The following is a 22,907-nucleotide window of genomic DNA, read 5'->3' on the forward strand; positions in this document are numbered from 1 at the left end:
TCATAAGAATACTCCCGGTTATAAGGAATGAAATGTGCTGATTTTGTCAAACGGTCAACGACAACCCAGATAGCATCACACTGACGTGAAGTCATAGGCAAGTGGGTAACAAAATCCATAGTCACGTGCTCCCACTTCCATTCGGGAATCTCAAGATTCTGCAGTAATCCACCTGATCGTCGATGTTCAGCCTTGACCTGTTGACAAACCAAACATCTCAAAACAAATTGATATACACTTCGCTTCATCCCCTTCCCCCAGAATCTAGTTCGCAAGTCCTTATACATTTTCATACTTCCAGGATGAACTGATAATCGACTCCTGTGAGCTTGAGATAGAATATCATTCCTGAGCTCCGCATCATTAGGTACAACCACTCTATTCGATAGGCACAATAAACCATCTGCCTGAAAATGGAATCCAGATGTATTAACTCCATTGGCTAGACGTGCCAAACGCTGAGTCTTAACATCAGATATCTGATCATCTCTGATCCGAGAATACAATGCTGGCTCAGATAGAATAGTATACAAACGAATCCCATTCCTCCCTTTCTTGTGCTTGAGCGTAAAACTCAATGAACAGCACTCTTGAATCATATGAGATATTTCATTAGTCTGAAGTGCAGACAGTCTCACCTGCCGACTCAAGGCATCAGCAGTAAGATTAGCAGAACCTGGATGATATTTGATTTCACAATCATAATCCTTCAGGAGATCCATCCAGCGTCTCTGTCGCATATTCAACTCTTCCTGAGTGAATAAATACTTCAAACTCTTGTGATCCGTAAATATCTCAAATTTCTCGCCATAAAGATAATGTCTCCAAATCTTGAGCGCAAATACAATGGCGGCTAACTCGAGATCATGCACTGGATAGTTATTCTCATGCGTCTTCAACTGTCGAGAAGCATAGGCAATAACATGTCCATGCTGTGTCAACACACATCCTAATCCCTGACCAGAGGCATCAGTATAAACAACATAACCTCCTGATCCAGAAGGTAGAGCTAGAACAGGTGCAGTAGTAAGACGTCTACGCAGCTCGTGAAACGACTCCTCAAAATCCGAGGACCAAATGAAGGTAACATCTTTCCGAGTAAGCTGAGTCAAAGGCCTGGCCAACTGTGAAAAATTCTCGATGAACCTACGGTAATATCCCGCTAGACCCAAGAAACTACGAATCTCAGCAACCGTTTTCGGACGAGACCAGTTCAGCACTGCCTCTATCTTACTAGGATCAACAGATATTCCATCATTAGAAATCACATGACCGAGAAACACTACCCGATCAAGCCAGAATTCACACTTGCTCAATTTCGCATATAGTTGCTTATCTCGTAATGTCTGTAGAACAATCCTCAAATGTTGTGCATGCTCATCCTTGTCATGAGAATAAACAAGAATATCATCTATAAAGACGATGAAAAATCTATCCAGATAATCTCGAAATACCTGATTCATCAGATTCATAAAGACTGCCGGTGCATTCGTCAAACCGAATGGCATCACCAGAAACTCATAATGCCCGTATCTGGTCCTGAAAGCAGTCGTAGATATATCTGAGTCTCGTACCCGCATCTAATGGTATCCAGATCTCAGATCTATCTTCGAATAAACAGAAGTACCCTGTAGTTGATCGAACAGATCATCAATCCGCGGCAAAGGATACTTATTCTTGATGGTGACACGATTCAACTGCCTGTAATCAATACATAATCGCATCGATCCATCCTTCTTCTTGACAAACAAAACAGGTGCTCCCCACGGAGAAACACTCGGACGAATATATCCCTTATCAAGCAGATCTTGCAACTGCTGTTTCAATTCCCTCATCTCTGACGGTGCCAGACGATAAGGTGCTCGGGATATAGGCGTAGTTCCTGGTACTAGATCAATACCAAATTCAACCTCTCAAACCGGAGGAAAACCAGGAATCTCATCAGGGAATACGTCAGGAAACTCACTGACAACCGGTAGCTGATCAATACTTGTACTACTCATGGACATATCAACTGCATAGATGAGGTAGCCCTCCCCACCTGACTCCAAGACATGACATGCCTTCAGAGCCGAAACAAGTGGCATCGGAGGTCGCGCACCCTCACCATAAAAGTACCAGCTACCACCCTCAACGGGATGAAACTGTACCAGACGCTGATAACAATCCACAGTAGCGTGATACAAAGTCAGCATATCTATTCCCAAAAAACAATCAAAATCCGTCATCGCTAATATCATCAAATTAGCCGATAACATATTACCCTCAAACTCCAGAAGGCAACCCATCACTAGACGCTTAGTTACTACCTCCTGCTCTAATGGAGTAGATACAACTAAATCCATATCTAATGATACGTAAGGTAATCTATGTCTCTTAACGAAGCGACTAGAAATAAAGGAATGCGATGCTCTAGTATCAATTAATACAAGTGCAGGAATACCACATAACAAGAAGTTACCTGCCAACATGCGATCGCTTCCCTCAGTAGCCTGCTCCTGAGACAGAGCAAACACCTGCCCTTGAGTCTGGGGACGAAAACCAGAAGAACTCTGTGGTGCTGGCTGCTGACGTGGAAAAGTAGAAGCCTGAGATCCAACCTGGGATCCCGATCCACTAGCAGAACCCATGCGCTGAGGACAATCTCTCCGCAGATGTTCTTGCTGACCACAAATATAACAAGCCCCAGTAGCTCTCCGACATGAAGCTGCAGGATGCTTCCCACCACAGTGGCTACAAAACTCCTCCTTCTTCTTCTTCTTCCCAAAGCGGAATATACCTCGTGAACCACGAGAACCAGACGAAGTAGTAGGAGTAGAAGAAGAAGTAGGTACAGATGACACAACAGATTGAGCTCGAGGCTCAACAAATCCACTAGGCTGTGCTGGCATCATCAACTGTCCATGCCTGTTGCTGGTCTCCACAAGACGGCAACGGTTCACCAAAGTCTCATAAGACACCGGGTCATCACAGACGACAACCTGTGCGTAGATATCTTGGTTCAGGCCTTGTAGAAAGATATCATACTTCGACGCATCACTCGCATTAATATGAGGACTGAAAGGTAGCAGATCAAGAAATCGCTGCTGATACTGATCAATAGTCATTGATCCTTGCCTCAAAGTAAGCAACTCCATAGATCGTGCTTGGCGAACAGCCAGAGGAAAATACAATTTCTGAAACTCCCGACAGAAATCCCCCAAGTCACCTGTCCTCTCTCAGTACGTGCCTGAGCAACCTTGGCATTCCACCAAAAACGTGCTATATCCTCTAGAACGAATTCTAGAACTTCCAGTTTCTGCTCCTCAGTACACTCGAAAGCTCGGAACGTGCTCTCAAGTTTAGGCATCCAGCTTCTAGCTTGTTCAGGATTCTCGCCTCCCACTAAGGGTTTCGGTCCTACCTGCATGAACTTATTAATAGTATAGCGACGTCGACCCTCATGAGGACGATGTTGATCATCCTGATGATGATGGCGATGATGATGATGACCACCTCCCTGGCCAACACTACCGTGACTTTCGTCAGCCATATCCTGAAAAGAATTGCACATTAAAATCCCAAATGCGCAAGAATTACTCAAGACTAAAATAAATCCCAAGTACCAATCCCAAAATCTATGCATGCTCTGATACCAAAAATGTAGTGACCCTGCATGGTATCACCTACTAACTGGCAACTAATAGCATGCATTAAACTTAATACAACAAAATAACTTAACAGAGTAAGACATGTGGAAACAAAACCATAATTTACATATCAGCTTAGTAACATAATCCAGACTTAAATCTGTAGTGATACAACCAAATCGAAATCTTAAACAATAAACATTATACAGCTATATCGAATCCTGCATCAATGATCATGGATAGCTCTCGAAGTCATCAAGATAAAAAGAAATGGGATCCTATAGAGTTGCCACAAAAATCATTAAATAGGGGACCGAGCAAGAATTTTAAGGAAGTGCTTCAAGGATTTGTGATGAATTATCAAGAAGTGTCTAACAAAATGTCATCAAGACTAGAAGGATTTGGGATTCATGAAAATCAAGTTGGAAGACATTTCAGCATCATTGAAGTGCTTAGTGATCAAGAGAATGATAATTTGAAGAAATTAAAGACCTTGAAAGATTATGCTTCAAAGTTCAAGTTATTGGTCTTGATGATATTATAATTTAGTTGAAGGCCTATTTTTGCTATTTTAAGAACCTCAATTAAGGGTATTTAGTTTAGTTTTAGGACATATTTTTTTAATATTTTATATGGACCAAAATTTACCATATTTAAAGCCCATGTAACTACTTTAGATATGTTTTCTAGTATAACTATGTATAAAAAGTGAGATTTCAAGTCTAGATAGGTTTTGGAGTCTAGTCCAACTAAGAATTTTATAATTTTAGTCCAACTAGGAAACTTATAGTCTAATTCTATTAGGAAACTTAGTTTGTTTTTATTATATATTGTAAACCTTACAACATTATTCAGATTATTGAAATTCCTATCAAAATTCTCTCTAGAATTTTATTGAAGCTTTTGTTTTGTCAAAAATCAAAATTATCAAATTTTAACAACTTTGTGGCGTTTGTCGATTGTTCTTCATGGTGGATTGTCAAAGACAAGTTCTTTGAAGGTTTCCTTGAATCACAATTGTTTCTCGTGATATTTTTTACTAGTTTCTTTTAAGCTAGGGGTGAAATATCCAAATTTTACTTGTTTCAAAGATAGGGAAAAATACTTTGATTCTTTTTTATTGAATTGAGGGCGCGATTCTTCTTATGATTGTGTTTTCTTTTCATGCCAATAAGAATTCGTATTATGTAGTGAACAAAACTTGCTACACTCAGAACCGGTCGATGATTAATAATAAGCATGGAAAAACACCCTATGAGATCTTCATTGACAATCAGCATGTCGTATCCTATTTTAAAAGTGTTTGGTCGCAAGTGCTATGTCCACAATAATGGTAAAAGTCATCTGTCTACATTTGATGCAAATTCAGATGAGTGTATCTTCCTTGGTTATTCTTAAATTAGCAAAGCTTATAGAGTTTTTACTAAAGGAACTCTAAATTTTGAAGAATCTTTTCTTGTTGTTTTTGATGAAACAACCTTGACTGAAAGGACAACTGATCCTACTCAACTGACCAGTCATTTACAAGATATAATCTGGATGATGATAGTGAAGATGATATCCAGCTACATAAGAGGACACTTCAATCTCCAGAACCAGATATAGTAGATCAACCAGTTGAACTAGATGAACTAGTTGATCAACTAGTCGTTTCATATGCAACTGAAGTTCTCCCAATTTATGCTCAGACAATTGATGTCAATCCAGTCGAGGAAAAATCAACTGAGCTTGCACCAACTAATCCAGTTCCTCAAGAAAACATTGATGAATCAGATTATCGATGGAATAGGAACCATCCACCTAACTTGGTGATAGGTAACCTGTGAGGCCTCGGGCTGTTAATCTGGTCTTAGGGCAATTAATGATTAATAAAACAATTAATCAAAGAATAAATGAATAATAAAACCAAGAGCTAAAATTTTTTTTTTAAAATCATCACCTCGCTCGATCGGATGAACTCGTCCGATCGAGCGAGCTCAATTCCTCAGCTCTCAGATTCCAATTTTTCAAGGCCGCGCTCGATCCCATGTACTCACGCGATCGAGCGTGCTCCAAGTTTCACTTCTCTGTTTCTGAAATTTATAGGCCGCGCTCGATCGCACGTACTCACACGATCGAGCGGGCTTCCTGCTTCACAAATTCCGCAGAATCTATTTGCTGTCAAAACATGAAACCATGGCATGATTCTTCAAATAAATACAAGTCTAAACATGATATAAAATCTGGGAACATACATACATTCATATACTAAGTCCCTAGCATCAAATCATGCGTTGAATACATCAATCGAATAACATAAAAGCATGAAACGACAAGCTACACTAAGTCTCAAAAGTGAGCTTCTAAAACATAATTTCATGTCAAGTTCAATGCTATCTAAATACCATTCTTCAACTTAAACCCGAGTCCACACTTGCTACATCTCTCTCCCGAGCTATCAATGTCGTCTTTGAATAGCTCCTGTCCCATCTGTTGCCAAGCACACATACAAAATAAAGCAACAGCCGGATAAAATCCGGTGAGAATATAATTCCCAGTATAAGAAACATATAAATGTGTTAAAATATAAACATATCAACTCTAACCATTTCAAATCAAAGATAGAGTAATATAACGCATAACTAAATCAAGACTTCACCTCATGCTTCAAAAAAAAATATTTATATAGCGCGCTATCAAGAATTGATTCATATCAAATAATTGTCATCAAGATTCGTATTCGATCTTGACATGGATATCCATCTATCGTCGTCATATCTGACTCGAAAATAAGGTCCATCTGACCTTGGCATTAGAATAAATTCAATATCACATCATATCATATCATAAGCAATAAAGATCCACTACCTGTGATGGATCAACAACATCAATCAAATATAAACAACAATAACAAGTATGTGATTTGTTCGGAACAACTCCAAAAGTATCATCCTTGAGTAACAAGTTCTTGACTCTCGATGTTGTCTTATACCTTCGTATTTCTTCGGTTTTGAATAATTCAAATCTGATATATATAACCAAGAATATATTTCAAACTTCATTCGATCTCATCATATCAAAATCTGCTCACAATCATGGTTAGAACTTCAACCAAAAATGGTTTCAAACCTTGATCACTTCCTCTTCATTTCGAAGCTACTTCTCGAGCTCGTCAACTTCAAAATAATCTGAAATGAAGTGTTTAGATCAAGATATATCAGTGATCAACTCAATTCTAATTCAGTTCACTCAATGAGATAGCAGAACGGCTTCAAAACATTAATCGACGGCGTAGCGACTTAAAATCGGTAACCGATGAAATATCGAATTCGAAGCTAACTTCTTTAACTTCATGAACGTGTGATATATCATCACTATAATCTAATAAACCAGCATATAAAACACAATCAGCTGCTATAACTCTCGATATACATGCTGGAAATCATAAAAAGTGCATACAACATCAATCGTCGAACCGTATTCGATACCGAATTCAAAACACAAAGTTTCAACGTCATTTCTGAGTTCTGTTCCATCTTCATTTCGAAACCTTACTAAATCATAATAATACTTACATCAAATCGAATCCTTCATAGTAAGGATTCCAGAACACTTTTCGGAATTGAAATCGGACGATCGGAACAAAAGTTACGGGGTTTTAAAAATTTGAATTCCAAAGGAAAAAGAAAGGATTTCGACTTCTGCTTCATAATTCAGAATTAAATATCAAACATACACGTGACATGCTTACAAATCTGATTAAAATCGGATATGTATTGCATATTTTCAATTTAACCCCTCAATTCTTAATTAATTGCAATTCAGTCATCGGCCCTCTTTTTAATTCAATTTCAATCCTAAATAATTTCAGAATATTTTAATTTAAATCAAAACTTTAAATTTTCCCAAATTAAATATACTCCGACTAAAATTAAATAAGTGTGGATTAAATTAAATAATCCCGGCCTTTTTCACTTTAGCCCTTGCAACTTCGATATTTGCAAATCAACCCCTGATCGACTTTCACTTTCGAATTAAATCATATTAATTCCAAAAACATGGAATTTAATCTTAAATTTCATAAATATTCAAATCGAATATTTATTCCTTTAATTTAAGAATATCCGGAATTTAATTCTCAAAATCCGTAAATTCTCAAATTAAATATTTTCGGCTCGGAAATTAAATCTATAATTTCCATAACTTCTCAAATCAATATTTTCCCAAATTATGGAATTAAATTCTCAAATCCCATAATTAATAATTTAATATTTTCGGGACTTACATTTCCTCCCCTCTAAGAAATGATTTCGTCCTCGAAATCGTATTCAATCGAACTATTCAATCTGATAGACTGAATGATTATCTGAAGTAATTCTCACTTCAATCATCCAACTTAGATCTTCGTATCTCATCTCTTCATTCCTTATCAGACTATTTCTTTGAATCTGCTTCTATTTTCTTGTACTTTAATTAACTTAAAAGAATTCTTTCTGAGTTGTTTCTTTCCTCAATCAAAGATCTGTCGAATATTCGATTTAACTCAAACTCTCGTCAATATCTCTGATTAAAGTACATAGAAAGCAATCGAACTGATATTTCCTTATCTTAGATATGTGGAATGAATCGGATCCATCATATCAAACTGAAAAGAATAAATCATTCAATCAAATCATCAATTCTGTCTGACATCTCAGTCAGTGAAATTCAGCTTCAGTGACGACTTGTTTCTTTCTCTATATCAATCTATGCTTTGCATAGAAGATATATCAAGTCTACATTGTCATTCTGTTCATCGCTTCAAGATCTGTATCTACCATTTATATTCTGAATCTGTATTTCATATACTGCTCTTTCTCTATTCTGAATCGAATGATGTTAATTCAAAAATAACTTTCTTGTTGACAAATCAGTAACAACTTAAAAATTTATATCTATCATTCACTTACTAACTCTGTTTCTTCTTCTCTGTTTTCATTTCTTACAGATTCAAATGTATATTCTCTGTGTATTTCCAATCACATCTGATCCGATGTCGAATACTTCTGACATATCATTTCAACACAAAGAAATCTGGTTTTCTTCTTCTCATATCATCAAAGCACTATCTCAATATCGACTTGTTAGCTTTTACAGGAATCATATAATCAAGTGGCAATGCATCAAATCAATTAATACCACAGTCTATCAAAGAAATCTAAAGTTTCTATCTTGAATATAGATTTCAATCATTCCTGTAATCTCATCATATCATTAAATCTTCACACATCTGAATAGATAGCTGTTATTCACATCTCATACAGCGTATTCTGAAAAATCTGATTAGTCTATTCGGACTATCCATTAATCAGAGAAGAATATGTTGTATTCACAAATTACAAAGTACTCAGAGCTTCAGATATTCTGAATCATAATTCAATAGTAACCTATTGTCTCAATATGAAACAATAATCATTGGCTTACTATGTAATCTCACAACAATTTTGGTCACAAATCAGTGATTTGATCATGATTATAGATCATCTTATTCAGTAATTTCAATCAATCTGCTCATAAGTCATATCATATACTTCAGTAATTCAAATCAATTCAATCAGTACTACCATAGTTTACATCATGCATACTGCTTCATCTTGGTAGTTTAGTAACGTAATCTATCAAATCATGACTTCACTTCAATTCTGGGTCTCTAAACTGTCATGGAACCCATCTGGTCAATGCTTTTCAACTTCAATTCAAATTTTCTCTATACGTTTAGCTTCTAAAACGTACAAATTCTGTTACATCTGTTTGCTTTATCCGAGGATAAAACAATTATTGGATGAATATTGAATTCATGGTTGTGCATTTTTTTCAGAATCTGATATCTCTTTTCGGAAATATCAAGCACAATCATATAATCAATCACAATATAACTCATCCATTCTAATCTGCGATATCTCAATCTGACATTCTTTACGGAATTCTAATCACTTTGATTTACTTTCTGTGTTTCTTTCATCTTCTGACCAAATCTGGCTTATTTCCAATCAAAAATCATTCTGATTGGTTATACATTCGTCTGAATATATTCAAACTAGAATACACAGAATTTAAAATCAATCGATCGAATGCCTATTTCAGTTCTCACTTCTATTTCCAAATTTCTGATCATCATACAATCAATCCAAAAATCTGGATAGTAATTAAATCTTTCTATCAGTTACGAGCCATAAATCTTAAAATATGCTGAAATTTTCATCAAAGGATCAATAATTCTTAAAATCAAAAGAAACAAATCAAGATTGAGAAAATCTCTCAATCAAGGTCATCCAAAAACTCAAGTCTTTTGGATAACAAACTCTGCTAAATGAAAACAACTCACTTGCATCTCATAACTCAGAACGAGTAAATCAACGCAGGCTCTATGAACAAAACAAAGAGAGTCACTCAAATCAAACATTTCAAGAATCATATGTCCAATTGATGTAATCGATTCAGCATAATCAAATAAAAGACTCAACTATAACTGATTTTCATATCGACATCTATTCTATAAACCACAAAAGCAGTATTCAATTCATCAATTCGCTATTGAATTCTAGTTCACAACTTAAACTAAAGTTGAACTCTTACTGGAACATATCTGCAATCTATATTCATTGATATATCTACCAATGCTTGTTTAGATCTTGAACATATCTAGTGCATAGATTATACTTATTTCGGAATATATTTGTAATCAACACAATATACACTGATCCGAAATCAAAGAATCTTAATTCTAGATTCCATACTATAACATCATAATCATATGCACATTATGTTCTTGTTGATCTAATTCAATCGTTTCTTATCATCAATCTTCTGCTATTCATCAATTCTATTTCAGTCCTCCTTTGATCAGACTATGCATACATTCTCAATAACTCGTGTTCTGATCAAGAACTAGTTCTACTTAAGTGCCATGTAATACATGCTTCCACTCAACTCAGATATTCAGGTAAACATGTACTTGGTAAAGCATAAAGCATGCTGATTATTTAAATCACATAATCAAGTGATTCAATAATCTGAAAACATCACTAATCAGCACTTGGTTATAGCATCATCATCTATCATGCAATGTAACCAAATATCTCACGTATGAACAAAATCATGTTCAATTTCATTTCTTTGAAGCAGTAGTTCAATTCTTCAGTTTCAGTCACAAATTCTCTTTTCTGATACAGAGGTGGAAATATAATAAGCTTTCAGCTATCATATATCTCTTGCACCAATAACATAAACAGGTTAAAACAAAATAGATCTGTTACCTGTAATTTTATTTTTAGGTGCCCTTTCATTCTGATCCTCTGTAAACTTCTGGAATTGTTCTTCATTCTACTTTCTTCTAAATCTGATTCCATATTTCTCTACACCGATTGTTAGGATATCTCCTCCCACAATGAGTGTAATAATCAGTAACGTACTCTGTATTCAAACACAGACCAATATGTCTAGGTTCGCTAGAGTGAGAGAACTATTTCCATATTTTTTATTTCGTATCTACTCTATCATGAAAATTGTAGCTAAAGTTGTGATTGTCTCACATACTATAACATGTCTACAATTTTATTCATTCTGTCTCATCACTCAGTTTCAGTTCTTTTGGCCCTTTCTTCGCAAAATGTTTCAATCATCAACATTTTCTCAAAAAAAATCTTAAGATTCAAGCCATGAATAGACAACTCAATCTTGAGTTTTTCATCATTCAAAATTCAATGAATCTTAGTAGGTAAGCATCTCCTGTTTTCTTGGCATAATCTTCTATTTTGCATCATTTCTATCTATGCTGTATCAGAATTTCTTCGTCATAATTCATCCGCTGGTTGCTAGGTTTTGAAGTTGATACACAGTCCATCTGTATCTTTTCAAGATGTAAATAACTGATCAAGTTCTCCAAATCAACTTTTACCTGGAATAGCATCCACTATACCTTTTCGGGTTAATGGATGATATTTCTGAATTCTCTTTCATATTACCACTGATAGAGACATAAGTGTAGCATCTACTAATTCTCTGAGATATTGTTCTGTTCAATCGGAGATACTTCATCCAGCTGAGTAATACAGTTCTGTTCAATCTGGTCATACAATTCTATTCAGTCTGGGGGTGCTTACGTCACCCAAAGAACACTGTTCTATTCAATTCTGGGTGCTTACATCACCCGGTGAATATTATAACAAAATCAGTAAGAAATTGAGAAATTACAAATCAGTAAATAATCAGGCAGTTTAATTTCAATAGTAGATCATGCTCACATGCAATTTATTAAATCATCAAATCAAGTATTGCATAATCATTCAATACTATAAATTCATGCAACTTAATCTACTCCACTCAGCTTCTATCTCAGTCCAAGAAACTTAAGCTCTGATACCACCAGTTGTGAGGCCTTGGGTTGCTAATCTGGTCTTAGGGCAATTAATTATTAATAAAACAATTAATCAAACAATAAATGAATAATAAAACCAAGAGCTAATTTTTTTTTTTATAATCATCACCTCGCTCGATCGGATGAACTCGTCCGATCGAGCGAGCTCAATTCCTCAGCTCTCGGATTCCAATTTTTCAAGGCCACGCTTGATCCCACGTACTCACACAATCGAGCGCGCTCCAAGTTTCACTTCTCTGTTTCTGAAATTTACAGGCCGCGCTCGATTGCACGTACTCACGCGATCGAGCAGGCTCCCTGCTTCACAAATTTTGCAGAATCTATTTGCTGTCAAAACTTGGAACCATGGCATGACTCTTCAAATAAAAACAAGTCTAAACATGATATAAAATATGGGAACATACATACATTCATATACTAAGTCCCTAGCATCAAATCATGCGTTGAATACATCAATCGAATAGCATAAAAGCATGAAACGACAAGCTACACTAAGTCTCAAAAGTGAGCTTCTAAAACATAAGTTTCATGTCAAGTTCAATGCTATCTAAATATCATTCTTCAACTTAAACCCGAGTCCACACTTGCTACATCTCTCTCCCGAGCTATCAATGTCGTCTTTGAATAGCTCCTGTCCCATCTGTTTCCATGCACACATACAAAACAAAGCAACAGCCGGATAAACTCCGGTGAGAATATAACTCCCAGTATAAGAAACATATAAATGCGTTAAAATATAAACATATCAACTCTAACTTTTTCAAATCAAAGATAGAGTAATATAACGCATAACTAAATCAAGACATCACCTCATGCTTCAAATCAAAATATTTATATAGCGCGCTATCAAGAATTGATTCATATCAAATCATTGCCATCAATATTCGTATCCGATCTTGACATGGATATCCATCTATCGTCGTCATATCTGACTCAAAAATAAGGTCCATCTGACCTTGGCATTAGAATCAATTCAATATCACATCATATCATATCATAAGCAATAAAGATCCACTACCTGTGATGGATCAACAACACCAATCAAATATAAACAACAATAACAAGTATGTGATTTGTTTGGAACAACTCAACAAGTATCATCCTTGAGTAACAAGTTCCTGACTCTCGATGTTGTCTTATACCTTCGTATTTCTTCGGTTTTGAATACTTCAAATCTGATATATATAACCAAGAATATATTTCAAACTTCATTCGATCTCATCATATCAAAATCTTCTCACAATCATGGTTAGAACTTCAACCAAAAATGGTTTCAAACCTTGATCACTTCCTCTTCGTTTCGAAGCTACTTCTCGAGCTTGTCAACTTCAAAATAATCTAAAATGAAGTGTTTAGATAAAGATATATCAGTGATCAACTCAATTATAATTCAGTTCACTCAATGAGATAGCAGAACGCCTTCAAAACATTAATCGACGGCGTAGCGACTTAAAATCGGTAACCGACGAAATATCGAATTCGAAGCTAACTTCTTTAACTTCATGAACATGTGATATATCATCACTATAATCTAATAAACCAGCATATCAAACACAATCAGCTGCTATAACTCTCGATATACATGCTGGAAATCATAAAAAGTGCATACAACATCAATCGTTGAACCGTATTCAATACCGAATTCAAAACACAAAGTTTCAACGTCATTTCTGATTTCTTTTCCATCTTCATTTTGAAACCTTACTAAATCATAAGAATAATTACATCAAATCAAAGCCTTCGTAGAAGGATTCCAGAACACTTTTCGGAATTGATCGGACGATCGGAACAAAAGTTACGGGGTTTTAAAAATTGGAATTCCAAAGGAAAAAAGAAAGGATTTCGACTTCTGCTTCAGAATTCAGAATACAATATCAAACATACACGTGACATTCTTAAAAATCTGATTAAAATCGGATATGTATTGCATATTTGCAATTTAACCCCTCAAGTCTTCATTAGTTTCAATTCAGTCATCGACCCTCTTTTTAATTCAATTTTAATCCTAAATAATTTCAGAATATTAGAATTTAATCAAAACTCTAAATATTCCCAAATTAAATATACTCGGACTAAAATTAAATAAGTGCGGATTAAATTAAATAATCCCGGCCTTTTGCACTTTAGCCCTTGCAACTTCGATATTTGCAAATCAACCCCTGATCGGGTTTCACTTTTGAATTAAATCATATTAATTCCCAAAACTTGGAATTTATTCTTAAATTCCATAAATATTCAAAATCGAATATTTATTCCTTTAATTTAAGAATATCCGGAATTTAATTCTCAAAATCCGTAAATTCTCAAATTAAATATTTTTGGCTCGGAAATTAAATCTATAATTTCCATTACTTCTCAAATCAATATTTGCCCAAATTATGGAATTAAATTCTCAAATCCCATAATTAATAATTTAATATTTTCGGGCCTTACATAACCCCTCTGATCCTATAAAAACTAGAGGACAACTACTCAATCTTTTCCTTCATTCAACATTTATGTCACAAGTTGAACCAAAGAATACTGATGAATCTCTAACTGATCCTAGTTGTATTGAAGCAATGCAAGAAAACTGAATCAATTAACCCGTAATCATGTCTGGGACATAGTTCCAAGACCACATCATCAATCTGTGATAGTTACTCGCTGCGTATACATGAACAAGTTAAATGAAGATGGCATTGTAGTCAAGAACAAAGCACGACTAGTTGCTCAAGGATACATGAAAGAAGAAGGAATCGATTATGATGGAAACTTATGCTCCAATAGCACGACTGCAAGCCATCCGCATGTTTCTTGCCTATGCCTCTTACAAGAACTTCGAAGCCTATCAAATGGATGTTAAGAGTGCTTTCATAAATGGATAACATCAAGATAGAGTATTTGAGGAAAAACCTCTAGGGTTTGTGAATCATAAATTTTACCACCATAATTATCATCTTAACAAAGCTCTATATGGACTGAAACAGGCTCCAAGAGCTTGGTATGAAACCCTTTCCAATTTTCTTATTGAACATGATTTCAAAATAGGCATAGTGGAAAAAACTTTATTCAAGTTCACTAAGGATGACCACATACTTCTTGTCCAAATATATGTCGACGATATAATTTTTCGGTCAACTAATCCCAAATTGTGCAAGAAGTTTGCTAAGTGTTCATGCAGGAAAAATATGAAATGAGTATGACGGTTAAACTGAAATTCTTTCTTGGAATGCATGTGAATCAACTAGGAAATGGGATTTTCATAAACCAAACCAAATACACTAAAGAACTACTCAAGAAGTTTGGCATGGATATTTGCTCATCTGCTAATACCCAAATGAGCTCATCGATTAAACTTGACAAAGATGAAGGGGGGATACCAGTTGAGATAACATTGTATCAAGGTCTTATAGAATCATTTCTTTAGCTAACTGCTAGTATACCATATATTATGTTGGTTGTTTGTTTATGTGCAATATTTCAGGCCAGTCCAAAGCAATCTCACTAATTAGCTGCCAAACTCTTCTTGAAATAATCTTAAAAGCACCACAAATGTTGGGTTGTGTTATGCTAAGGACAATTATTTCAACCTAGTTGGCTATTTGGATGCAGATTATGCAGGTTTCAAATTAGATGGAAAGAGCACAAGTGGATCCTGCCAATTCTTAGAAGATTGAGTGATCTCATGGTTTAGCAAGAAGCAAACAGCCATTGCTACTTCCACGACTAAAGCAGAGTATTTGGCTGCTGGAAATTGTTGTTCTCAAATACTCGATGATAAGTGTATTTTATACACTTAATTTATGTATGATTTTAATTTTTAATTGTTGGTTTCGATCAGATTTATGCGGAGTTTTTTTGTGTTTGTGGTTGTAGAAAATTATTGAATTTATTTGGAAAAGAGAAGAAAATAATAGTGGAAAAGAATTAAAGGAAAAGAAGAGAAGAAAATGGGCTTTCTTAGTGGGCCTTATGGTTAGCGCTACTTTAAGCGCTAAAGATAAGAGGAAGTAGAGCAAACGCGCGATGTGTAGTGAAGGCGAGAGATGACATCCGGGTGTTTTAAAATTGTCGGGAAGGAAAGTTTTTATTCTCTTGGGCTTTTTAATGGGCTTTTTTGCACGATATAAAAGGGATTTCTTATCAGACAATAAAAGGAAGCCGCCACAACACAAACACACGCATATCAGAGATTTTAGAGAAGCTGATCGTGAACTTTTGAAGGAATCTGGAGCTTTAATTGAAGAACGAAGACGGAGCTCGATAGTCCGGACACGGCGTCGACTACGGATTTGTTTACTTAATTTTATTTATTTAATTCTGAATTTATGTCTGGATTTATAAACATGTTTTGTGTTTATTTAAATTCGAGTATGAACTAATTTTTTTTTTTTTCACTACTACCTTTTTCTTTTCAATTCATCCACCAAACCTTTTCCTTTTTCACAAATATCAACTAGGAGCATATAACATTTTAGCATTCAAATTACTCCCTTAAAGGAAGGAATTAGTGATTAGGCTATTCATAGGTAGTCAATGTAGGACCTTGAAATAATGACGAATGAGGGTTTTATCACACGTTTACATGCATGCCATTCGATTTTCAATAAGGCTCAAACAAGGTACTAAGGATAACATATTTAATCATTGGGTAGCTTGAAAGGATCAAACGAATTCAGAAAAATTGCCTAAATCATTCCTAATCATAGTTTTGCCCGTATTTCATCTCGAAGAGTGTCCGAACTAGTTCTAGACAAGTCTCAATCCACTATTAAATCATAAAATTCCAATCAGTGCAGAAAAGAATAATAATCAGCAGTAAACGATGATTTTTCAACAATTTCAGATTGTACCTCAGTGTACTCATATACATGTAAGCTCAAATTGACAACTAAGGATAAAATTTATTCAATAAAAATCAGACCCAAAAATTCAAACAATGTCTCATCATATCTATGTTTGTATGTTTCAAAATTCAGATTCAAGTATTAATCACAATAGGAAATTGTTCATCTAATTGGTTCCATTTTTCTCAAAAATATTTGTCAGATAGGTAGACAGTCATGGATTTCAGTTATATCACAACAAAAAAAAAAATTCAATCATGCATCCAATTCTTTCTTGACTTCTTTTCAACTCAAAACTTCAACTAACAACAAATAAACGCAACAAAAATTTTATCTATGAAGCACAATACAATTCACTAAACAACTATCAACCAACCAACTATCAACCAAACAACAATATCAGACACTGATTTACTCTGGATCAAAAAATAGTTGAGGGATTATGGAATTGAGGCCAAATAATCTCCGATTTTTTGTGATAATACAAGCACCATAAAAATAACCTATAATCCTATTCTTCACTCCAGGAGAAAGAACATAGATTTCAGACACCACTTCATTAGAGGCCATGCTATGATGAATGCATATGACTAGAGTACATATCAACTGAGCAGCAAGCCACGGAAATATTCACCAAGCCACTCAGCGAGACTAAGTTTTCATACTTTAGAAATATTTTAGGACTCATTTATTTGTATTAGAGCATTAAGTTAGGGGGAATAATGAGTTTTCAAACGGACAAATAATAAGACAGTAGTCAGTTGACCTTCATCCCGACTAACTAAGTTGATTGGACTCTTGGCTCAACTGATATTATCACATAGTTGACAAATATTTGACTCAATTGAGTTCCATATTAATTGATTTATGACTAAAAAACTATCAGTTTTCTAAACCTATTTTTATCAGTCATCATTTAAAAGTTCAGTTCTAATTTTAGAAATCAGTTGAAATGCTTTATTTTGAAAATCTCAAATAGCCATTTACTGACCGCCACGTGTCATGTCAGGGGAAATTCAAAACGTCACAATACATATGTACCCTGTTCCATCCCACTTCATCTTCTTCATTGTTTTCTTTGCAATTACAGAGCATTCCTTGCATTTCAGCATTAAAAAACCTCATCAAATCACTCATTTTTATTATCTTTTCAAAAACAAATCTCAAATGGCATTAGGATTGTTGGAATACGGTGTTCAGATCAATTGAATCGATACCCGGTGCAGCGGAAGTTTTAAAATTTTATATGGAACGATTCCATATCATGGGTATCAAAACTTTACGATTAAATTGTGCGTGTAAAAATTAAATAACAATTAAATTTTTACCTTGAATCTCGAAACAAGATTATGGACACCAACAGATAACTCTGCTCTTGTTGTATATCCCAGGAACTGATGGACGAACAATTCTTCAATCAGGTCCACAAACAGAAGTTTAATCCCTCTGATAGATTGCACTAGAAAATCTATCAGAAGTTTCTACGAAGAGAATTAACGAATTTGATCCATTAAACCAGACTGCAAATTAAAATTCACAGGCTGGAATTTTCAAACAGAGAGAGGAGAGGGGGCGGCCACACCTAGAGAGAACAGCTAGGGTTTTCGAAAATTTTGTGACCTATCTTATGTAATTTCTGTACTGCAATAACTTATTTATAATGTGGGCTGCTAACAGCTTAGGGCCCATTAGTCATAAGTTCAAGTCTGACAAGCAAAGCCTGCATATTCAGAAATTAATATAAAATTCATCGTGACTCAGATTGATAAACCAATTTCACCAATGTGCACAGAAACCATTTCTGCATCTTTTAAAGTCAAGATAAATTTTCTGAATCCGAATTCAGTGATTTCCAAAATTGTCCATCCCTATGTCATTTTAGGAAATCTTAATCTTCTACTCTGATATAAGAAGTCCCACTTCTTTATTCACTAAATTTAACTCTTTAAATTTAATTATCTCAACGGGGATTAAAAATCCATTACTTGTGTGACCCTCAATGGTTCAGGGATACAGCTAGCCATGGGCTCACAACTCCTTGTGACTCGGAACAACAATTTCCGACTTGCCCATCGAATCATGGTAAGAGCGCCTAGCAACATCGCCCCATGATTCCCTAGGTAACACTGATAGTGCCTGCAAGAACCAATAGATTTTGGTTAGCGTATAGTACGGTCCCTTCATCCATATATCCCGATCGAATCAACAACCATTGGTAAATCGAGAGTCGTTCGAGATTCGATAACTATGCAATACATCTTGAAGATCAAATAGTGACATCGCATGTGCTACTAAGAAACCATTTCTTAAAACACATCATGTACTCTGGCCAGAGATTCGTCACACTAATATCTCCTCAGATTGCATAGGATATCCACACTAGCAAGTATGTGGTGAATCCTTGACAACAAAGCATCGACTCCTATATGTGTCGTAACTGTACCCAATCCCGACACCTGATGACCCCAATAGAGTCGGTAAACGAGTCAAAATACAGTACTAGCATATAGAGTCTCAATGATGTTTCAAGTAGTAAGGACTAATGGTGTACAACCAAAACCGCGGACTTTATCCACTCGATAAGTGATAACCACTTGGAAAGTCCGGATAGGGTAGTTCGATCATTCATCGTATGAATATCCATTTGCATGCTTTGAACATCTCTATGTTCCATACCAATGAAACGTGGTACTCGGCATCGCAAATGCTAGTATCAATCTCGAGCGATCCTTATCCTTATTAACGGACGGCTCAATCGACTAGGAACTGTTTAGAATATACAGTGACTATAAGATGTGTTTCATGATAGCCATCCCCATGTGCCACCACATCTTACATACACTATAGTATATTCAACGTCTTCATCTAAACATCTTATAGTATGTCACAACATAATAATATGATAAAAGATAAAGTAAATGCCATTATAAAAGTGTAAATTATATTAAACAAAAGATTGTTTATACATAGAGTCATAAAAGCCCTTAGCCACAAGTTGGCTCACCGGGCACCCACTCTTTCAATCTCCCACTTGCCCTAAAGCCAACTAGTCATACTACGTAGTCCCATTGCTTCGCGATGTTTGTCAAATAATGGTCCTGGCAAGGGCTTAGTAAGTGGATCAGCGATATTGTCTGCAGAGGCCACTCTCTCGACAGTGATGTCTCCTCTTTCCACGATCTCCCGGATGATGTGGTATTTCCTCAGTACGTGTTTGGATCTTTGATGAGACCTTGGTTCCTTTGCCTGAGCAACGGCACCCGTGTTGTCACAGTACACCGGGACTGGACCAACAGCTTCAGGAATAACGCCCAACTCTTGGACGAAATTCCTCATCCAAACGGCCTCTTTAGCAGCAGCTGATGCCGCAATGTATTCTGCATCAGTGTTGGAATCCGTTGTGGTGTCCTGCTTGGAACTCTTCCAAGAGACAGCACCGCCATTGAGCATGAACACAAATCCAGAGGTTGACTTCGAGTCATCCACGTCACTTTGGAAGCTAAAGTCGGTATAGCCTTCCAATTTCAGTTCTCTTCCTCCATATACCATGAACATATTCTTAGTCCTTCGTAAGTACTTAAGAATGTCCTTCACGGCTTTCCAATGCATTTGACCGGGATTGGCTTGATATCTGCTCGTGACACTCAGAGCAAATGCTACATCCGGTCTGGTATATATCATCCCATACATGATACTACCTATGGCTGACGCATATGGTACATGTGTCATTTTCTCTATCTCCTCATCAGTCTTGGGACACATGGACTTGGATAGAGAAACTTCATGACACATAGGTAGATGTCCTCTCTTGGACCCATCCATTGAAAAACTTTTCAATATGGTTTCGATGTAAGTTGATTGAGTGAGTCCTATCATTCTTTTAGATATATCTCTATAGATCTGTATCCCTAGAATATAGGATGCCTCACCCAAATCCTTCATCGAGAATCTACCTGATAACCATATCTTTGTTGACTGCAACATCCCTACATCATTCCCAATGAGTAAGATGTCATCAACATAAAGTACTAAGAATGTCACAGCATCCTTAACTACTTTCTTGTACACGCATGGTTCCTCCGGGTTCTTGATGAAACCAAAATCCTTTATTGTTTCATCAAATTTCTGGTTCCAACTTCTTGATGCTTGTTTGAGACCATAGATTGATCTCTGAAGCTTGCATACCTTATGCTCGCTTCCCATGGATGTGTATTCCTCAGGCTGCGTCATATAGATCTCTTCCTTAATGTTTCCATTAAGAAATGCAGCCTTTACATCCATTTGCCATATCTCATAGTCATACCATGCTGCTATGGCAATAAGGATTCTTATGGACTTGAACATTGCGACTGGTGAAAAAGTTTCATCATAGTCAACTCCTTGTCTTTGAGTATAACCTTTTGCCACCAATCGTGCCTTGTAGGTCAGTACCTTTCCATCAGGCCCAAGTTTTCTCTTATAGATCCATTTACACCCTATTGGAACAATTCCATCGGGAGGATCTACTAAAGTCCAAACTTGGTTTGTATGCATCGAATCTATTTCCGACTGCATAGCTTCAAGCCATAAATTTGAATCCGCATCAGAAATTGCTTCCTTGAAGTTTCTTGGATCACATCCAATGTCGGATTCATCTTGATCCCCTTCAAGAAGAAGACCATATCGAATAGGAGGTCTAGAAGTCCTCTCGGATCTTCTAGGTATAGGCGTGTCCTCTGAAGATTCTTGAGGTATGGGATTATTATTTTGTATTTCGGGTTCTTCTCGAATTTCTTCGAGTTCCATCATCTCGCCTTTCTTATCCAATAAGAACTCCTTCTCCAAGAAGGTGGCATTCCTTGAAACAAACACTTTTGTTTCAGTAGGATGATAGAAATAATATCCGATTGAATTCTTCGGATACCCTACAAAATAACATAAGGTGGATCGACTATCCAACTTATCTCCCACTGTCTGCTTCACGTAAGCAGGACATCCCCAAATCCTCAAGTACGAGTACTTAGGAGCTTTGCCATTCCATAACTCGTATGGTGTTTTGTTCACTGCTTTAGTGTGAACGTTGTTCAACAACAATACCGCTGTTTCAAGAGCATAGCCCCAAAACGAAGGTGGGAGTTCAGTGAAGCTCATCATGGATCGAACCATGTCCAACAAAGTTCGATTGCGACGCTCTGAAACACCATTAAGCTGAGGTGTCATAGGAGGAGTCCACTGAGAGAGAATCCCATTCTCTTTTAGATAGCTCAAAAACTCGGTACTCAAGTATTCTTCACCTCGATCCGATCGAAGTGCTTTAATACTTTTACCTAGCTTGTTTTCTACTTCAGCCTTGAATTCTTTGAACTTTTCAAATGCTTCAGACTTAAATTTTATTAAATATAAATACCCATACCTTGAATAATCATCAGTAAAGGTAATGAATTAGGTGTGGCCAAATTGAGTACCAATTCTAAATGGACCACAAACATCTGTATGGATCAAATCCAACAGATTTTGACTACGCTCAGGTTTCCCCTTGAATGGAGATTTAGTCATTTTTCCTTTCAGGCAGGATTCACAAGTAGGTAGAGAGTTAATATCAGACATATCAAACATGCCCTCTCCCACTAGCTTGTTCATCCTCCTTGAGGAAATATGACCTAGCCTAGCATGCCAAAGATTTGCCGGGTTTTGACTATCATTTTTCCTTTTATTTGTTGTTACCGGTTTATCGACATAATTTATTGGAACGTCTTTTAATTTTAAGTTATATAGATCGTTTTCAAGTTGTCCATTTCCAATCAAACATTCATTCTTGTAAATATTGCAAATCCCATTCACAAAATTGCAAGAAAAACCATCTCTATCAAGCATAGAAACAGAAATAATGTTTTTAATCAAGTCTGGAACAAATAAAACATCTCTTAAAAGTAACTTAAAATCGTTCTGCAAAATTAAATAAACGTCTCCCACAGCTTTGGCTTCAACTCTAGAACCATTTCCGAGCCTCAGCTGGGTCTCACCCATTCTAAGCTTGCGACTTCTTGTCATCACCTGCAAATCATTGCAAATGTG

The sequence above is a fragment of the Henckelia pumila genome, chromosome 2 (genome assembly GCF_033568475.1).
Source record: "Henckelia pumila isolate YLH828 chromosome 2, ASM3356847v2, whole genome shotgun sequence".
Classification (NCBI taxonomy): Eukaryota; Viridiplantae; Streptophyta; class Magnoliopsida; order Lamiales; family Gesneriaceae; genus Henckelia; species Henckelia pumila.